This window comes from Struthio camelus, chromosome 15, assembly GCF_040807025.1.
Source record: "Struthio camelus isolate bStrCam1 chromosome 15, bStrCam1.hap1, whole genome shotgun sequence".
NCBI lineage: Eukaryota > Metazoa > Chordata > Aves > Struthioniformes > Struthionidae > Struthio > Struthio camelus.
Genome location: NC_090956.1, coordinates 13049577 through 13066562, shown reverse-complemented (window position 1 = coordinate 13066562; position 16986 = coordinate 13049577). Strand labels below are relative to the sequence as shown.

At 38.9% G+C, this 16986-nt stretch overlaps 1 protein-coding gene across 16 annotated transcripts in view; it reads right to left on the bottom strand.

The window, feature by feature from the left end:
• The window catches only part of LITAF (lipopolysaccharide induced TNF factor), a 102064-nt gene that overhangs the window by 29788 nt on the left and 55290 nt on the right, over positions 1 to 16986 (bottom strand). For 7 of the 16 annotated variants that reach the window (XM_068908853.1, XM_068908863.1, XM_068908854.1 and 4 more), the window contains 2 exons: positions 5191 to 5400; positions 1114 to 1189 (listed from right to left, as the gene is read on the bottom strand). The gene's annotated coding sequence lies outside the window, so the exon portion shown is untranslated. Of the gene's footprint in view, positions 1 to 1113; positions 1190 to 1588; positions 1705 to 4491; positions 4617 to 4747; positions 4929 to 5190; positions 5401 to 8299; positions 8382 to 16986 lie in introns of those variants that run through there. The other 9 variants (XM_068908864.1, XM_068908859.1, XM_068908855.1 and 6 more) reach the window with 6 other exon arrangements.

Genomic DNA, 16986 nt, shown 5'->3' with positions numbered 1-16986 from the left:
CTGCTTTACAGCAGATGGAAGAAAACTGACTTACCAGTTTTCATTGATGGCTCTTAAGAAAATTGAGATGTATTTTGGTTTCTGTCCAATAAACGAGTTTTCATGGGAGCAAGAAAATCTCCCTGCTAGAATTGACAATTCTATGGAAAGTCTTAGATACCAACAAAGGATTTGACATGTCACTCCTGAGATATTTTCAGCTATGTATATATGAAGTGGCTAAAACCCACAGAATTATAAATCCAGCAATTAGAACAGGTCTGAGTAGTACAAACCACTTCCACAGGACAAGGTCTCTTTCTAATGCTGACATCACCTTTCTATTCACTCTTGATCACTTCACAGAAATGAGCCAAGAATTACTAATATGTCAATACGTAAGCAAATAGGAGAGTAAGAATTACTTGGTATAGATAGCATTTCCTCTATCAATAGTGGCTGAAGTTCGGAGAAGAAATCTCCTAGGTGAAAAGAATGTTCTGAGTGAAAGGAAAAAGTTTCTGGTCACTCCAACAAAGTATCTCACATCTCAGCACTGTAACACTCAGCAACTACATGGACAAACATACAGTCAGCACTCTGAGCTGTGAACTTGCTAATAGCAAGCGCAAAACAGAAATGACACTTCAAAGAAATTTATTTCAAGGTTAACAGTTCTACAGTACTTGTGAAAATGCTCAACAGCATTATAAAAGAAGCAGACGTGCACTAAAGGCAGTTTTTTCACATTTAAAGTGAGGAGACCACAGAAATTTGGGGCTAAATTTAATCTCACACATGGTTAGCGCTCTTTGTGACACTGAAGCAATATTATCGCTTGCAACTATCACTCACTCCACCTCCTGTGCTGCATGCTTATCCTTTGTTCCAGCTAATAAGCTCTCTTAAGCAAATATCACATCTACTTACAAACTTGAGAAAAAAAAAAACCAACAAGTACTTGAAAATAAGAAAATTAACTAGGGGAAGCTGGCAACTGATAGGTAAAATAAAAAATTGGTAGTCAGAATATGAGTTTAGCTTCCCACTTCCTTCACTGAATAGCAATTCAACAATGAGAGAACAAGTAACTCCTCTGCACAATACTACCACTGACGAAATAAAATTAATTACCTTCGCTTAGGAGAGCCAACAAATCAGACTTCCAGCAAATTACATGGGAAAGCCAAGCTTACTGTTTGTCTCCTACCTGCAAGACAAGGCAAATCAATAAGATAAGAACATGGAAGTTCTTTTGTTGAGGAAGATTATAAAGAAACTTATTTATTAGGAGAAAAAGTCAGACCAATTTAAAAGTCACCCAGGTGCAGAAGGGGAAGTTACATCAATTTTCCCTAAAAGATTATAACCCCCCCCCCTCCCACCCTCAGCCCCTCCGAACAACCTTATATCATTTTTTATATGAAATATACTCTGCAGCAATTACTGCAGGTCTAAAGTGGGAGCTACATGTCAGTGCAATGTCTCCTCCCCCCTTCAAAACCAGACAATTGATTTACACAGCGCGCAGGGGAAACCCTCTGTCAGAAAACCTTTTATGCAGGCACACAAAATTCTCTTTGGTAATTCACGTTATTTTAAACTATACCTCCATGAGGTTACTGGCAACTCTTCTCTGTCCTGAGAATTTGAAAAACGAGATCAGTTGCTCTAGCAAAGCAGGTATTTTGTTTCACTTCTTCTATAAGTCAGTATGTGTGGACCTATAACTGGATATGATACTCTTAATACATTCCTTATTCATTAACTACTGAGTTGGAATGTGCCTGCATTTATCCAAAATGTCCAAACTGCTCCACGTTAAGCCATGCTTGATTAGTTCAGACATTAGATTTGCATACGCAGAGAAAAGGCAGAAATGTCAGTTACAAGAACAGACTGGAAGAACAATGTTAAATCAGAATGAAATCAGCATTTGATTTCCCCTTGCAATGGAATAATGGCAACACTATATACTTTTTAATTAAATGACGGCCTGTCAATATTTGTCAGAGTAGTTACCAATATTAAAAATTCCTAAGAAAAATGGAATTAATATGGACAAATTAAGTGGACTAGTACAGATATGCTTCATTTCTATTCTCACTGTCCTACCACAAGCATTCTAAGAAACAGCAGATTATCTTTTTATTATAGTAATGAATCGGCTTACAGATTCTGCATGTAAGGTGCAGATAAACCGGGTGTATTATTTATTCCAGCTTTCTCAAAGCTATTCCAACAGAAAACTATTTGCTTGAAGATCTGTTGCCATCCTCAAATGCTTATGAAGGAAAAATGGTTAAAAAAGCTCCATGTGGTATTCAGAGATGGTACTATACAGTAAAGTATGTTTCTAGGTCAGACTTGATTACAGATACAATTGTTAGCTGGGGGGTAATGGAATGAGTCCCACTTAATGTGAATGAATTAGTTACTGCAGGGAAAAATGAAACAAATTAAGTGGCTTATAAACCAAATTGGTGGGAATTGTGTTTTCCTACCCTATGTCCTGTGCCTGCCTCCAAGAAAGGGCACTGCATGGCAGCTTGGTATCAGGAATTTGTTGGATCAGGAACCTGCAACAGCTTTTTCCAGGTCTGATTGTTGCTACAGCATGTATAAGAATTGGGCTTTTGTCTTTTCCAGTTTGATAACCTGAATGCAAAAGCTCAGTATGTATTCCATTAGAGTTAACTGGAGTTACTACCGTTTCCTCTTACACAAGATATATCCTTTAGGGATCCTCATCAAGATTCTCCAAATACTCTGTGCACACAGAGATCGGTTACAGACCTCTTTGAAAGTGGTAAAGTTAGAAGAGCTTTGGATTCAAGAATCTCTCTAGCAATGCTCAGCCAAAGATGACAGGCTGATTATGCTGTATCAATAGATCTGATTAAGGAAACGCAGGTGCAGCTGCAGAAGGTGTTAATGGAAAATCTCAACAGTCAGCTATTATATTATATTATGGAGCAAGAATAGAGGATAGAAAGGGAAATTTAGATAGATATGAAATCATTTCCTCCTCCTCCCCATCGGAATTTTTAATAGTCCTAGAAACATACTGGAACCTTCAATGCTGTAAACTTCAGTTTAAATCACAGAGAGAAAAAAGTATACAGTTCACCAATTTAACAGCAGGCATGTATTTGTTCCAAAGACTAACTGCTTTCTCAGTTTCAGACTAATGAGAGTGAGACAGGTTGTGAGATGCTCGCCAAGCCCAGTTTTACCACATTCATCATTTTGTAGGATTAATCTGTCAGAGAGGAGGGGTGTTGCAAAGTAGGAGGCAGTTGACATAAGAATTTATTGATCTGATATAATTTCTTCCCCCTACCCTATACAAAGAAAACAGATACAGATGTGAAAGATTCATAGATGCACTCAGATTTTTTCTTCTTCTTCTTCTAAAAGAAGCACTGACCAGTTTTGTGTTAGAGTAGGAAGGTCTGAATTTACTTATTAATAAACACACTGGTGTATGTTAACAGGTTGTTGCTTGATTATTTTAATTCAGTAGCAAGACCCTTATGTTGAAGCTAGAATTTACAGTCCCCTAGTGTTAAGTATTTAAGCTGCAGCATCATCCTCTTGGAAATAGAGCTACATGTTCAATCATATATTACTGTTCTAGGAACCACTGACCTGGCCGGGGAGGGGGGGAGGGGGAGGGAGGTGGAAGAGAAAAAAGAAGAGAAGAGGGGAAAAAAAAAGCTTTTATTGCTTCACTACAAGCACTCTAGACGCTTTTGACATACTTATGAAATCTCAGTGCAACTCAAACAATTTTCTCTTCCTTCAGCAAAAGCTGTATTGAATTCTCAATTATACAGTAAAACCAGGATTTACTTGATGAGTGATACCTCACTCTGCTAAGACTGCAATGACAATACCTCAGTTGAAATTCTGCTCTTTTCTTTCCAGCAGCCTGCAGAAACTCTAAAACACAAGTGATTCACTGAGTACTGCAGGATATATTAACTCTATTTGGGCTTGCAGGATAATGTAAATTATAAGTTATCACACCATATCCTCTGACTTGAGCTACATAAATTTAGCATCTGAGAAATATGATAGTACAAAGAGATACAGTTCCAGAGCTCTCTCAGGACGCTCCATATCAGAATCTTTTGAAAAGGAGATCAAACATCAGCTTTTATTTCTTCTTTCAGGCATTTGTTTGCAACACAGGGATAGCATGTTTTCCTGTTAAGAGGAAGGCCACAGTTCTAGTCCTAGAAGATTAACAAAGGCTCACAACAAAATTATGAAATCAGCAGTAAGAGAAACTGGTGAAAGATCCCTGAGAAAGCCTCATACCCCTTTTTGTGTGAGTTTTTTTTTTTCTCCTTCTTTTCTTCTTCTTCGTCCTATCTTTCTCATCCTGCAGATATGCATTCCTGTGAGCACCAGCTTACCTCTGGCCCTCTCAGGCTGCTAAAGTTGGGAAGTGTGCTAGCCTTCCCCACCCTGAGGTATCCCTGGTGCCTCACTCTGCATGACTACCTCTTGGAAGTATCCCCCGTAGCCTCTGACTTCACATCACAAGTGTGGCAGTAAAATCCACAGCATGAATTTCCTGTGAGTTTAGAGGAATTACCCACAAGCAACTTGTGTGACAAGTTGCAATCCTAGATGGAAGAGAATTCACTGATTAAAATGAGGATGAGAAAAGCATGTTTATCAAAAGGGTAAATTTTAATCCAAAGAAATATCCAGAAAGGGATAACAAACCCCAGGGTCAAGAGTGACTTAACTTTACCTCTGAAGAACATGGATTATTCTGCAACTGAGGAATTAACTTGCTTATGAGGCACAGATCGATGCTTTCTAAAGCCACAGCACAGTGAATGAAGTGGATGAAGCCCATTTGTCAAAAGTAATGGAAATAGCAGTTCATCACAGACCTTCACATAGGAAACTTTACACTCCAGTGGTAAGCCCTCAAACAAATGATTACAGGAGAAATTCTGAGTCATGAGAAAAGAAAACAGTAGCAGTATTTATGTGGGAATTTTGTGGTATTTCCATAAATAGTGGTCTACCTTCTTAGCTTTTTAAAAGATAGGATATAAATGCTTTCTTCACAGCACCCAGTCACCTTTCCAGTGTTGCTGAGAGGTCTTCCCAATTACAGTTTTTCTGCAAATATATTACACATCTCCTAGTTTCCTTCTCCAGGTCCTGTGCACATACACCACTCACCATGTTTCTCAAGCTCTAGGAGAATACTGGAATATGTTTAGCCACCTCCCAGCTCAGACACCCTGAGTTTGCCCAGCTTTCATAAAGGGGTTAGCCAGGAACAGAATGGCAGCTCTTCAGAGAGGATGACATAATGATCTGCAGCTGAAAGGATCCTTTTGAAACAAGTTTCAGAGCTGTATGCAGCCTGCTCACTCTGGTCCAGCTCATCTGGAAAAGAAAAGATAATATAAAAGTTCCCATTACTCTCCCGTAAGTCACCTGAGTTACTGAAGTCCCAGTTGTGACACAAAATTGACTGTATCATTTTAGGTGCTAGGATAGCATATTTTAAAATATTTTCTTTTTAATTTTAATAACAGTATTTGAACTAGGGAGAAAATTCAAGAGCTCAGAGCAGATATGTTTTTTTCTTTCTTTCTAGTGCATGTAAATCCCATCAAACACACCTGGATAACACCTTGCAAACAGTAGTGCCAAGATACCTGTTCAGCTCTGTAGTTCCAAGTAAGCAGAGAAGAGGGTAGTTTGTACCTAGGACATAATTGCTTAGCAATGTTTGAAATAATGTTCAAAACCTTTAATAAAGCAAAAACCAAGCTTTATGTATTAAAATCTCTTAAGACTTAGAGCTGCCAGAGTGATGTGAATGATGATTCTCCATAGAATAAAACATTGGAAGACCAAAGGAAGTGCGAAAGCATTTGAAGACAAAAAGAAGTGCTACTCTTCCAAATCTAGTACCCAAGCCTAAATAGCTAAAATAACTTCTCCCCATTGTCTACTGTAAATCCCTGGTGACTGTAGGAAATAAATAGCATGGCCTTTTCAGTGATTCCCACAACACAGAGACAGAAGATAGCACTACATCAGAAACTATGGAAGAGAGAAATCCATTTAGCCCTCACAGGAATTACATGAATTTTCAGGTTACTAACACAAATATACTTTACAGCTATGGCCTGAAACCATTTTTTGCTCTGCCTAGGCAGCAAGGCATATGATAATATCACAAGTTTGCATTATGGCACTGAGTGCATTTTTTAATTTAGTTAAATTATTCAAGCTTTTCATGAACCAAGCCGAAGCCTTTTCAGCGTCATTCCCTGCTGTTTAGTTACAATAGTACTATATAAAGTTCTGGTATCAACTACTGGCACTTGTATAAGGTACTAGTACTTTCTTACAGACAAACAAAAATCTAATGGCATGTCTTTGCTTCTCCTTCTCAGGCAGTTCAAGTACCTGTTTGGTCAAAATTACCATTACATTCTCCTTTCATGGAAATTATCATCAACAGTACAAAATTAGCTGAAATGCTTACATAGCACCTGCCACTTGTCGCTAAAGCAAAGATCCAGCATGCACTGAAAGCAATAGCAAGGCTTTGTTTGGCAAAAGCCTTAAAGAGTGGTATATTTTTATGTATATGAGACTGCAGGCTTCATCCTTGCTACAGTTATTTTTAAGCACAGTTAGCTGCAAAAACCCTAGCAAATCAGGTAATTAGCTTAAATTGTTTTAGGCCTCAATTCATCCCAGCCAATTCCAGGCATCTAAGGCACCTGAACTTGTAATATAGTCACCCTCAGGTGACATCCTCTGTGACTGGTGGAGAGACAGGGCAACTTCCAGCAGGTAATGCTGATCTTAGGTGGGATAAACCACCTTCTGGGATGCCATTCTCTTATTCCTTTGCTGATGAGAATGAGGAACAACAGTAGTTCCTGCTTCAGTTATGTGGGATGAATCTGGGTCTTACTGTTTATGCTAGATACAAAGAAAGAGAGATCGTGTCCCCCTTTCCAACTTATTGCAATTTCATACTCTTTTTCTATGGACTAATTATAGTTTGTACTGGATGCATGGTCTCTACAAGATGCATTGTTTCTACAGCACTTTTGTTCCATGTGGTAATTCTTTTGAGAGCAGATGTTAGCACCAAGATACACTAAGAGGGATTTTTCAGACAACACAGAACACCAATTTGGAAACGTGGACTTTAATCCAGCTTGGGCATGAGCTGGGAACATTTTCATTCATATTCATTTAAAATAAACCTGTTCTTTCAGAAGAGTGTGAGGGACCTCTTGGCCTACGTTTTAAGAATTGTCCCAGCTTAGCTGCAAACAGAGAAGTGAAGTTTGCAGGGGAAAAAGAAGAGCTTTTGTTAGCTCATCTGACATGAGACACAAAAGCAGATGACTGTGTCTCCGTATTTCCTCTCCATACAGCTTGATTCTCTTACACCTTCAGGTCATCGCAGTTACAGCACAACTACTACCAAAAAATCATGGCTACTTCACTTTTATTTTCCTGAAAATGAAACTTGAAAAACTGAAGAAAACGTAAGAAACTGTTTAGGTTCTCTGAAAGTGAAGAATTCCTTCATGTTAACCAATGAGGCAGTTCGGGGCAAGATTTTCACATAACATTTAGGACAACTACTAGCCTGAGAAACAAGATCGTTTGACAGATATTCAGATAAACACAGAGCTGAGAGTGAATGCCAAATGCTTAACACTGGCTAAGAAATCACATGGGACCACTTGCAACATTAGGAACAACATTTCAAACTAGTAGTTATCTGGTTTGTTATGTAGCTAATTACAGTGGAAAATCTTCCTGGAGGATAGCTCAGTCCAGTTGAGATTCTGACTAAGGATGAGGAGCCTTACTGAGAAGGCTTAGGGTATAGATGCATTCCTATTATCTTAGGTATATACCTACCAGCACCGTAAGGAGAGAAGGCTAGTTAGGTTTTCTCTGCTCAGGTTTTCTATTAGAAAAGTATAAACTGACCTCTGACACTTCCCTTCTTTGGTGCAGCTTTTGAAATGTGGCTTAGGAAACACTCATGGATTAGACAAAAGTGGGGTTTTTGTTTGTTTGTTTGTTTTTCTGTTTCAATCTCACTGAGATTTTGGCTGAAATATAAATTTACTGCTCTCACTTTTTCCATCTCTCCCTACAATTCCCCCCAAAAAAAACCAACCCACAGTAAAACACACACATACTAGTACTTCCTATGACTTCAACAATAAGCTTGGCAACAAGAAACACCAGAATCTGAACATTTTAGAGTAGGACAAAATGTTTTCCTACTTACAGAGCGGGACCTACTGTTCTCCCTGGATGGAGCACATGGGCCCAAGGATTTCTCTCTCTTTTGGGGGCAGGAGCTCCCAGCTCTTCAAGGGAGAAACAAAGATGAACAAAACAGTCTTACTAGCTGACACATTTAGTCTTGCAGGTTCAATATTCAGAACTGAAATTCTGAGAAGCCTTCTGGACAGATAAAAGTGTATTTATCACCTTAACGAAAAAATCTGTCATTACACATCATAGAAGAGGAATTAAAATTTTGGAATCAATCATGCAAAAGGCATAGATTTGATTTTTAAACTTATGTTTTGTACATACATATTAGATGTATGTAATTCTCCCCAGATCTCCTGTCTCATTCATTGCACAAAACAGACGCACAAAAACAAGCTTAACCCTCGTATTCTGTGCAAAGTGTTCAGCTTTGTAACTTAAAATTTCTTTTAATGCAGGCTCTCTGTATTTAAATGGCAAGTTTAAGAAAAGATGGAAGCTATCCTTTTCCACAGTTCTATCGCTTGCAATTAGAACTTGCTGCATGACTGCAATTGGCATGTTTGGAAAATACTCAAAAGTTTGTACTCCAATTAAAAAACAGGTGTAAAGCGCCCTAAAGAAAACACACCCAAGCCTCAAGTTTGAACCACAATCTGCTTCACTTCTAGGAGACTTCAGGAACAAATCTCAAGAGTTTTTGCTAGGAAATGAAAGAGAAGGATGACCCCGCATTCATCCACCCACTGGAATCATACTGCTGGTTTCCTTGTTAGTCAGACAGTAGAGATGAGAGGTCTTGTGATAAGACTTGGCACTTATCTGGCATCTGTTCTTCCTATTAAGAAAATATGTCATTTGAAAACAAGTGATACTGAACATGCTGGACTAAGTTAGGATGCATTCTGCTGTTGACTTAATTTTCAGGCCTTGTTCACAGAAGAAGGTTACAGATATTAAAATTCAGTATAAATAAAAATAAAATAAAGTCTTATCCAATCTAGTTAAATCAGTGGAAATTACTTCATGGATCCTCATTTCATTACTACAGATTGTCTCATTGCAGTTCAGCCATTGCAGATGCTCACAGTTACACGTTAAAAGCTGCCTCAGGCTTGTTTCAAAAATGAATTTCAGTATGATTTGGGCCATCTGAAAAATTTATTTATTCTAAGTTACAGATGTCCACATACCTTTTTGTACTGCTCTAAGTGCTCAAAAAGTACAAGTTGAATGAGTGTAAACAGCTTTTACTGGTTACAATCAGAATTGTTACCGGTGTTTGTTCATTAAAAGATCTTCCAGTATATCCTTCTGACAACACTAGCTTTTATGCATCTAGGGAGGCTGTGTTCCTTGGCCTGTACACATACAATATTTCCACTGTAAAAGTGGAATTTTGCAGCTGTAAAGACAGACGACCCAAGTAGAGAGACCTATGTAGTATCGTGTAATTGGCAGAAAGAATCCCTGTTAGGAGAGGAGGCTATAAGAAAAAGCATCGCAGAAATGGACTCAGTTAATAAGAAGTTAAAATCTACAAACAGATCACAAAAGGGTATCTGCAGCTTGGAGAGGGGGTAAAGCCTGATATCTGTACTGCTTCTGACACACAGGAATGCAAAGCCTTATACCTTCAACCCACACAGATTCTTTCTTCTGAAGAAGCAAAGCCCTCAGTACTTCTGCATGAAAATTTTACAAATGCCTCTGCTCTTCAGTCTGTAGTAGGAGTGGCTGTTGCATAGCCAGGCACCTTCTGCTCCTGTAGACTCCCCTCTCTCTGCAATTTCCTCCGCAGTTGCTTGCCTCCTTCTCAGTAACACCATTTCATCTTGTTATTAGTTTTATCCAGTTTATTGGTTCTTCTTTGGTTCTAACTTTTGTTTTCTTTCCTTTTATCATTCAAACTGAATGTACTGGATCCAACAGGGGCAAGCAGTTCATTCCTTCCTGCCCTTGCAGTGGTCATAGCCTTATAAGTCGGGATTCTCTTCTCCCCTCATTCTTTCATTTAGAAACCAGGATTTAAACAGCCTCTTTTACCACTGAAATACAGATGTGGGAATGACGACACAATTTCTGCCTAGGTCACATCAGCGCAAATCGGGCTCTGCTAATGCTAAAGGCATTACTGCAGATTTACATCAGCATCAAAGAACTTGGCTTTACATTCTTTCATACACTTCCCAGACTCCTCTTTTCAACTGATAGCAGCTGCATCAGTCACAGTCTTCTCTCAAGAGTACTGCAAGTCCAGACTACTGGTCTGGACTTTAATACAAGATAAAAAGCCTTTCAATTACATCGTGTACGGCCTATCATAAGAAACTAAAGATGCCTTTATCTTATAAACTCTCCCTGTTTGCATATTTGCCTTCTGGATGTGGAGGTCAAATGTACTTTTGATTTTTATGTAGGGTTCCCTCCCAAAGTTTGCCTGAACTGTTTACAAAGGTGGGTCCCTCTCTGGAAGTAGAAACCATGTTTAGAGGTTGAGTTGTGGCCAAAGCTTACAAGACCAAGGTAACCGGGGAGCTCTGTTTCCCTCTCTTGCTTAGCAGACTTTGGAGGACCCAAGCAGGACAGCAGCCGCCTGCCTGCTGCCACAGTCAAGAGCTGCTAGAGAATGAGAGTCAGATCATCACGGAGTTCAGAGCTGAACGCAGGGAGCAAGTGAGTACTTGTACCATAAACGTCTTCTGCTGCTAGCAAATGGTTAAATAACTTATCCAATGTGTCTTAGACAGCACTCATCAAACAAAAAGTAGGACAAAGGAGCCAACAAAGCATTTTCCGCAGTTGCAGTAAGATTTGTGCTGTATAAAAGATGGCAAGGAAGAAGAAATACAGTAGCCAAGTCTGACTAAAGGAATGGGCATGTCAGACTAGTTTAACACCAGGTAAAGGTGTGACAAAAGCCTAGAACTGCAACATGGAATGATCAAAGCTCAAAACAATGCACTAGCAGCATACCAGATAGGATCACAAACTGGGAAGAGAGCAAATTGTGTCTTTCTCCAGTATTAGCAAGTACTGTGCACGTTCCTTAAACCTCAGAGAATTTCATCCCAGACCTGGCAGAAGGGTGGAATCCTTTATGAGGTCTCCAGAGCACCTTGAAAATTTTGGAATCAAAGAGAAATATATAAATGTAAGTTATTTCTCTTATTAAGGACCTTGCTATTCATTACCTCTCACATCATATCCATTGCATTAATTTCCATAAGCATCATTAGATTCTTTGACAGAAAGAAAGCGTGGAGAAAAAGGACAGCACCATAAAGTAGGAGATCTGGAGTAAATGTGATAACTTTCAAAAATGCTTCAGTGAGAGCTTTGAGCTCTTCTACCTTATATCCAAAAAGCATATTAAAATATAGGAAAAATAGTGACTAAATATATCCTGTTCTAATTTTTCTTCTCATCTTACACATTGTATCTTCTATCGGGCCAGAACGAAATTTAGAGCTTAATGACAAGCTTCATTCATAGTGCCAAGATCCTAATGAGCTGCATTCCCAGCTTGCTGAATGACAAGAAGATTCCTTTCCTATAGAAAACACTGGAGAATGGAGAGTGCAGCAAGGAAGATGCGAAGCTCAATTCTCCCACCAACAGTGGCAGAAAAACTGCATGAACTGTAGTGCTAGCCAAGGAATTTAGAAAGCAGCAGAAAAAGAAACATTGTTTCACTCACAAAAGAGGCAGTTACAGTCACAAGCAACCATTAGACATCCCCACACCAACTGTACAATACTCCATTCATTCCTGTTGAAAAAATGAACTACTTTCACCCAGACACACAACAAAATTGGATTCCCTATGAGAAAGTTCAGGATATGTCAAAGCCTACATCATTGTACAGCTGATAAAAAACCTTGAAGTGTCAAAAGTGATGTATCTTCTATTTTGTTGATGAATTGCAGAAATATTTTACTTCCTCTATACAATGGTAAACAGGATTTTGTTTCCCCACACATACATATATTCAGAGACTGGCATGCTGTGTTGCCTAAACACCACGGATAACCTGCAGAATCTACAGGAAAAGTTAGGATCTGTCACTTTTATGCTAAAGTCTCTTCTTTGTAGAGCTCTTCCTCAACTGTGTAAAATATGGCCAGCCCTAGAAAGAAGAGGTGAGGAATAGCAACCATAGAAATTAAAAATGAATGAGGACTTTTGTATTGCTGTTTTTTATGCACAGACTCTTCAATAATGTAGAATTAACTGTGGTCTTCCTGAGTTCATGAACAACGCACACATCCAGTGCTTCCATAAAGCTTAGCTCTGTGGTTTTAGCTTCATGGGGATTCGTACATATGGGCTTGCTTCCAGGTATGTCAACGACTTGCAGGTAGCATTCTTTGGAAGAGTGTAATATTCAGAACGAACAGATAAACGTAATGACTGCACTGGTCACCGGTAAGATGGTTTGGCTCCCTCAGTTTATGACACCTCAGTTGGACAGTTCTGAATGTATAAACCCACACAGCTTAAAAAACAAACAAGCATGTAATTTATGGAAGAGTTTTGCACACGTACTCACAATTTCTTACAGCGTTCAAATGGGGACCGTCTTATTTCTTTACCACTAGGAAACTTGGCTGGGAAAATACTGGAAATAAACTGTGGATATTTTGTAAGACCACTACAGGGAGCAGAGGCAGCAATATCTGCTGCTATTCCTCACCTAGAAGATCCTAAAACAAAAGATGTCCATCAGTGCGAATGAGCTGCCGTTTTCCTCTTTCCCTAATGTTCTGCAAGTCCATTTCCAATAGAGCTTGCAGGCTGCAGCAAGAAAACCTCTAGAAATTCTTTTGAAGATGGCCGTATCTGGTTTACAAAAAGCTTTCTGTACCACTTTGTTTACACAGAAAAATGAATTAACTCATATCAGCATTAAATTATGGACTGTGTTAATACTGCAACCCCTGCTGGAAAATCTGCATTGTGCAGGCCAGTTGCTAATCAGGTTTTCAGTTTAATAAAATTGTTTCCGTTTAATGTTAATCACATTTGCAATTTGCTGCTGACAGAGTTTCTAACTGCTGTTAGAAAGGGCTTTCTAGACATTGGATAACTGCATATTCAGTTCGTGGTCTGATCCTACTTTTTGTGTTCCACCAGACAAGGGACTGCTTAAATAATTATTTTTAAATCATTCTGTGACTATTCAGTTGAAGCTCTATATCACAGGCTATAGCTAGACTGGAGGCCCTCTGAATACTCATGCAAGACCAAGAACTCTTATTTAGTAGCAAAAACATTCATGGAGAGTGAATCAGAGCAATTGCAGCACGCTGACAGTGTGTGTATGTTTATTTAAATCACGAAAGTACCACCACAGGACTCTCAATTAAGCAGCACTGCCTAAACACAGAGATCGTGATCAGAAAATTGGAGAAATAGCCTGGAACTATTACAAGCTTGGAGAAACTCTGAACATATATACACATGCATAAAAATAAATAATTAAATAAATGATCATTAATTTAGTGCAGATTGACCCTAAATTTAAGTAAGTTATTGGGAACAGTCTTCTCAAATCTTTGGATTCCTTTCTCAGCAAGGCTGTAGCACAAGTTTTCCACTTACACAAGAATTCTCTCTTCTGATAAGGGTGCATTTGAATTAAGAGGAATTTCATACACTCTGTCCTCAAGAATGTAAGACAAAAGCAGAAATTAGTCATGGAATCCTACTAAGGGTTTGCTTGAAAGAGCAAACCTATCTATGCCATCCTCACCAGACTTGATGACACTCGATGCACTTATGGAGAATCTATGTTCAGGCTTTGGATATAAAATTGGTTCTGTTTCAACAATGAAATAATCTTCCACTTTATCTTTTCCAATTCAATTTTCAGTAGTGGTTTGCCACAAACATATAATTGTACAGGGCCAAACTTTTGAAACCAGTGCGAACACGAAGAATTCTACAGGATTGTTAGCTCAGCCTATTTAATTCTCTCCTGCATACAAATTTCTGAGCAAATTAGAATTTATTTATGCAAGAGCCTTAAGCTTTGTTATTAAGATATAATAAGAATGTCCTGTGACTAATTCAAAACATTTTTTGCCCTTAATTATTGCAAAGGTATCACTCTCTCTCTCTCTCCAAACAATTTTAATTTTGCCTTCAACTGCACCTATTCAGTACCCACACTGTAGTTAGAACTGTAAGGGCCTTGATTTGCACCACTGAAATCAATGACAATTTGTACTAGATTACGCCCCCAATCATCAATATTTGTTGAAGAGAGGGGCTAGGAAGAAGCACAATTACTGCTGACTACCAGTAACCTACTTCACACAGGAAGAGTAAAAGCATCCATTCTCCATTTCAGGCACAAAAACCATCACTGTCTTACCGACAGGGAAGCTAGCGGGCTACAGAATGTTATTTCCCCACTTCTGTCAGTTCCAAACCTCAGCCCTAACCTTTAGTCGAGAAATGGAGTCTTTCACCTCCTGGCCATACTCCTCCCCATGACTTTGCTCAGGTCTTCAACTTGATGCTACAATGGGAGGAGTATTAGCAAAGAGATAGTATCTCCAAAGATACTGGAGACAGTCTTTCTCACAGAATTCCTTCAAAATGCTTGGAAGAAATTATGAAGAACTCATATTCCCTGCCATTTGCTGTGTGACATACTTAGATACCATCCTATCCTTAAGTTTTTTTTTTTAATTTATTGCCTTGCAAGAGGCTTTAGAATCTTCTTAGAAAGTATAGGTGAAGTTGACAGAACTTTCTCTCTCTCTAATTCTGTTTTATTCTGACAAAGTACTCGCAGCACCTGTCAGAAGGAGAAAAGTCCTCACACACTGAAAACCACCAAAAATGTAGAACAGAATGCTAATGATGTCTTAAAGAGACACACAAAACCTTTTGAGCACAGACGCTATTACACTACACTGGCAAAGTTGCTAGCTTCTCATACTTTAAAAGTTACTTCATTGCCACAGAACTACTCAGTATTCCTTCTCTTATGAAGCAGGTCAAATCTACAATTACTGCCAGGATCAGAGTTACTAAGAGAAAGATGCAGCTCTGCGCACTGTTCTTTCAGCATCCCCATATACTGGAGTCCTACGCAGTGAATCAAGGTGGGGCCAGGGTAATCAGTGGTACCAGAACCGGTTGTGTTCCCATATTTCACCCTAATGGCTGCAAATTCTAACATGGAGATATGGTGGGGGCTACTGCTGTTCCTAAGATGTAAACCCAAGGGTAGAGCTTACTGCATTTTTGAATGATCACTATTTATTTAAATACAAAGTTAAGAGGAAACAAAACTAATTAAATGTGAAGTTCATTTAAAATATACTGTGAAAAAAACTCCTAAGTCGATGGCATAGAAACTCCATTTTAAACTGATACTAGACAGCAAAATATTGCTGGAGGAAGGCAGTTTGTAAGAACCTTTAAGATCCCAGGACCACGTAGAATCATAACAGTGGGGAGCCTTTTTCTTTGGGTTCATTGTATAAGCTCCTCTGCCACACAAAATGTTATGTAGAGATAATACTATCTTTCACTTCAGGAAGGTGATGTTATAAAATCTAAAAATCCTGAACAGGAGTTACAACAGAAGTTTTTTCTGTCGAATCTTAAAGTATATAGTCAGAGAGCAGCTGGTAGGAGACGATCCAATGCAATACCACTGTTTTCACCTGTCTGTACTGTACAAGGTGTCTATTCCCTTAGAGCTATTGCCTCTTCTCTATCATGAACGAGTTAAAAGAGTTTATCATTTAAACATATTTTTCAAAGAAAACACAAGAGCATGTAAGAAGCTCAGCAAGTAGGTTCGCTATTTGCAGAGTTAAAGATAGGCTGCCATACAAAGAACCTTGAATGTTTTTTTTTTAGAAAAAGGTGAAAAATTGAAAAGTGAGCTCATCTTGGATATATGCAATTTTCTTATGAAGCAGTAAATTGATACGCCGATGAAGAGAAGGCAGTAGAAATATGGCTGACATTCTGCTAGAAATTATGGGGGTGGATCTCCATAACTTTGGGCACCTCTCTCATGCTCCTTTGTCCATTCCCATGTGAAAGGGGGAGATGCGCCCCTCTTGAAAGGCTAGCAAAGGGAAACTTCTGCAAAGCTTTTCACAGTATAGCATTCACTGAAGACGAATATCTCCTCTTGGCTTCTTGCATGCATAGACCTTTAGCTTCACAATAGTTCAGCTTAAGTTAGGGGAGCAAACAGGGGAAGATCTCACTCTACTCAAGCCCTGCCAAGGTCACCCAGCATAACAACCTCAGGGAACTCTCTGGATTGGATTTGCCTCTCTCCCGTCCTTTCCACTGGGTGAAGGTACAAAAAGAAGAGAGTCCTAGTTTAGTACCACCATTCATACCCCCTACAGCTCTCTCAGTTTGAAAATGCTGACTGTGCAGCTCTGCCATTCCCCCTCACACTCGGCAACGCAAAAATCTATGTCAACTCTACAGCTACAAGTGTAAGAAGTTACTTCGTTAAAAATAACAGTAAAAAATACAAGTTCTAATATTAAAAGCCTACACACGGGCTTAGGTCTGTAGTTAGAGCAGCAAAATAGTTTCTGCTAAAGCACTAGTATTAAGGAACCACAGTTTCCACTACAGTTTCCACTACTAATACTTAATAGATAAATGAAATTCAATTAAAGCGTGGAGTGCTTATACTGCAAATCT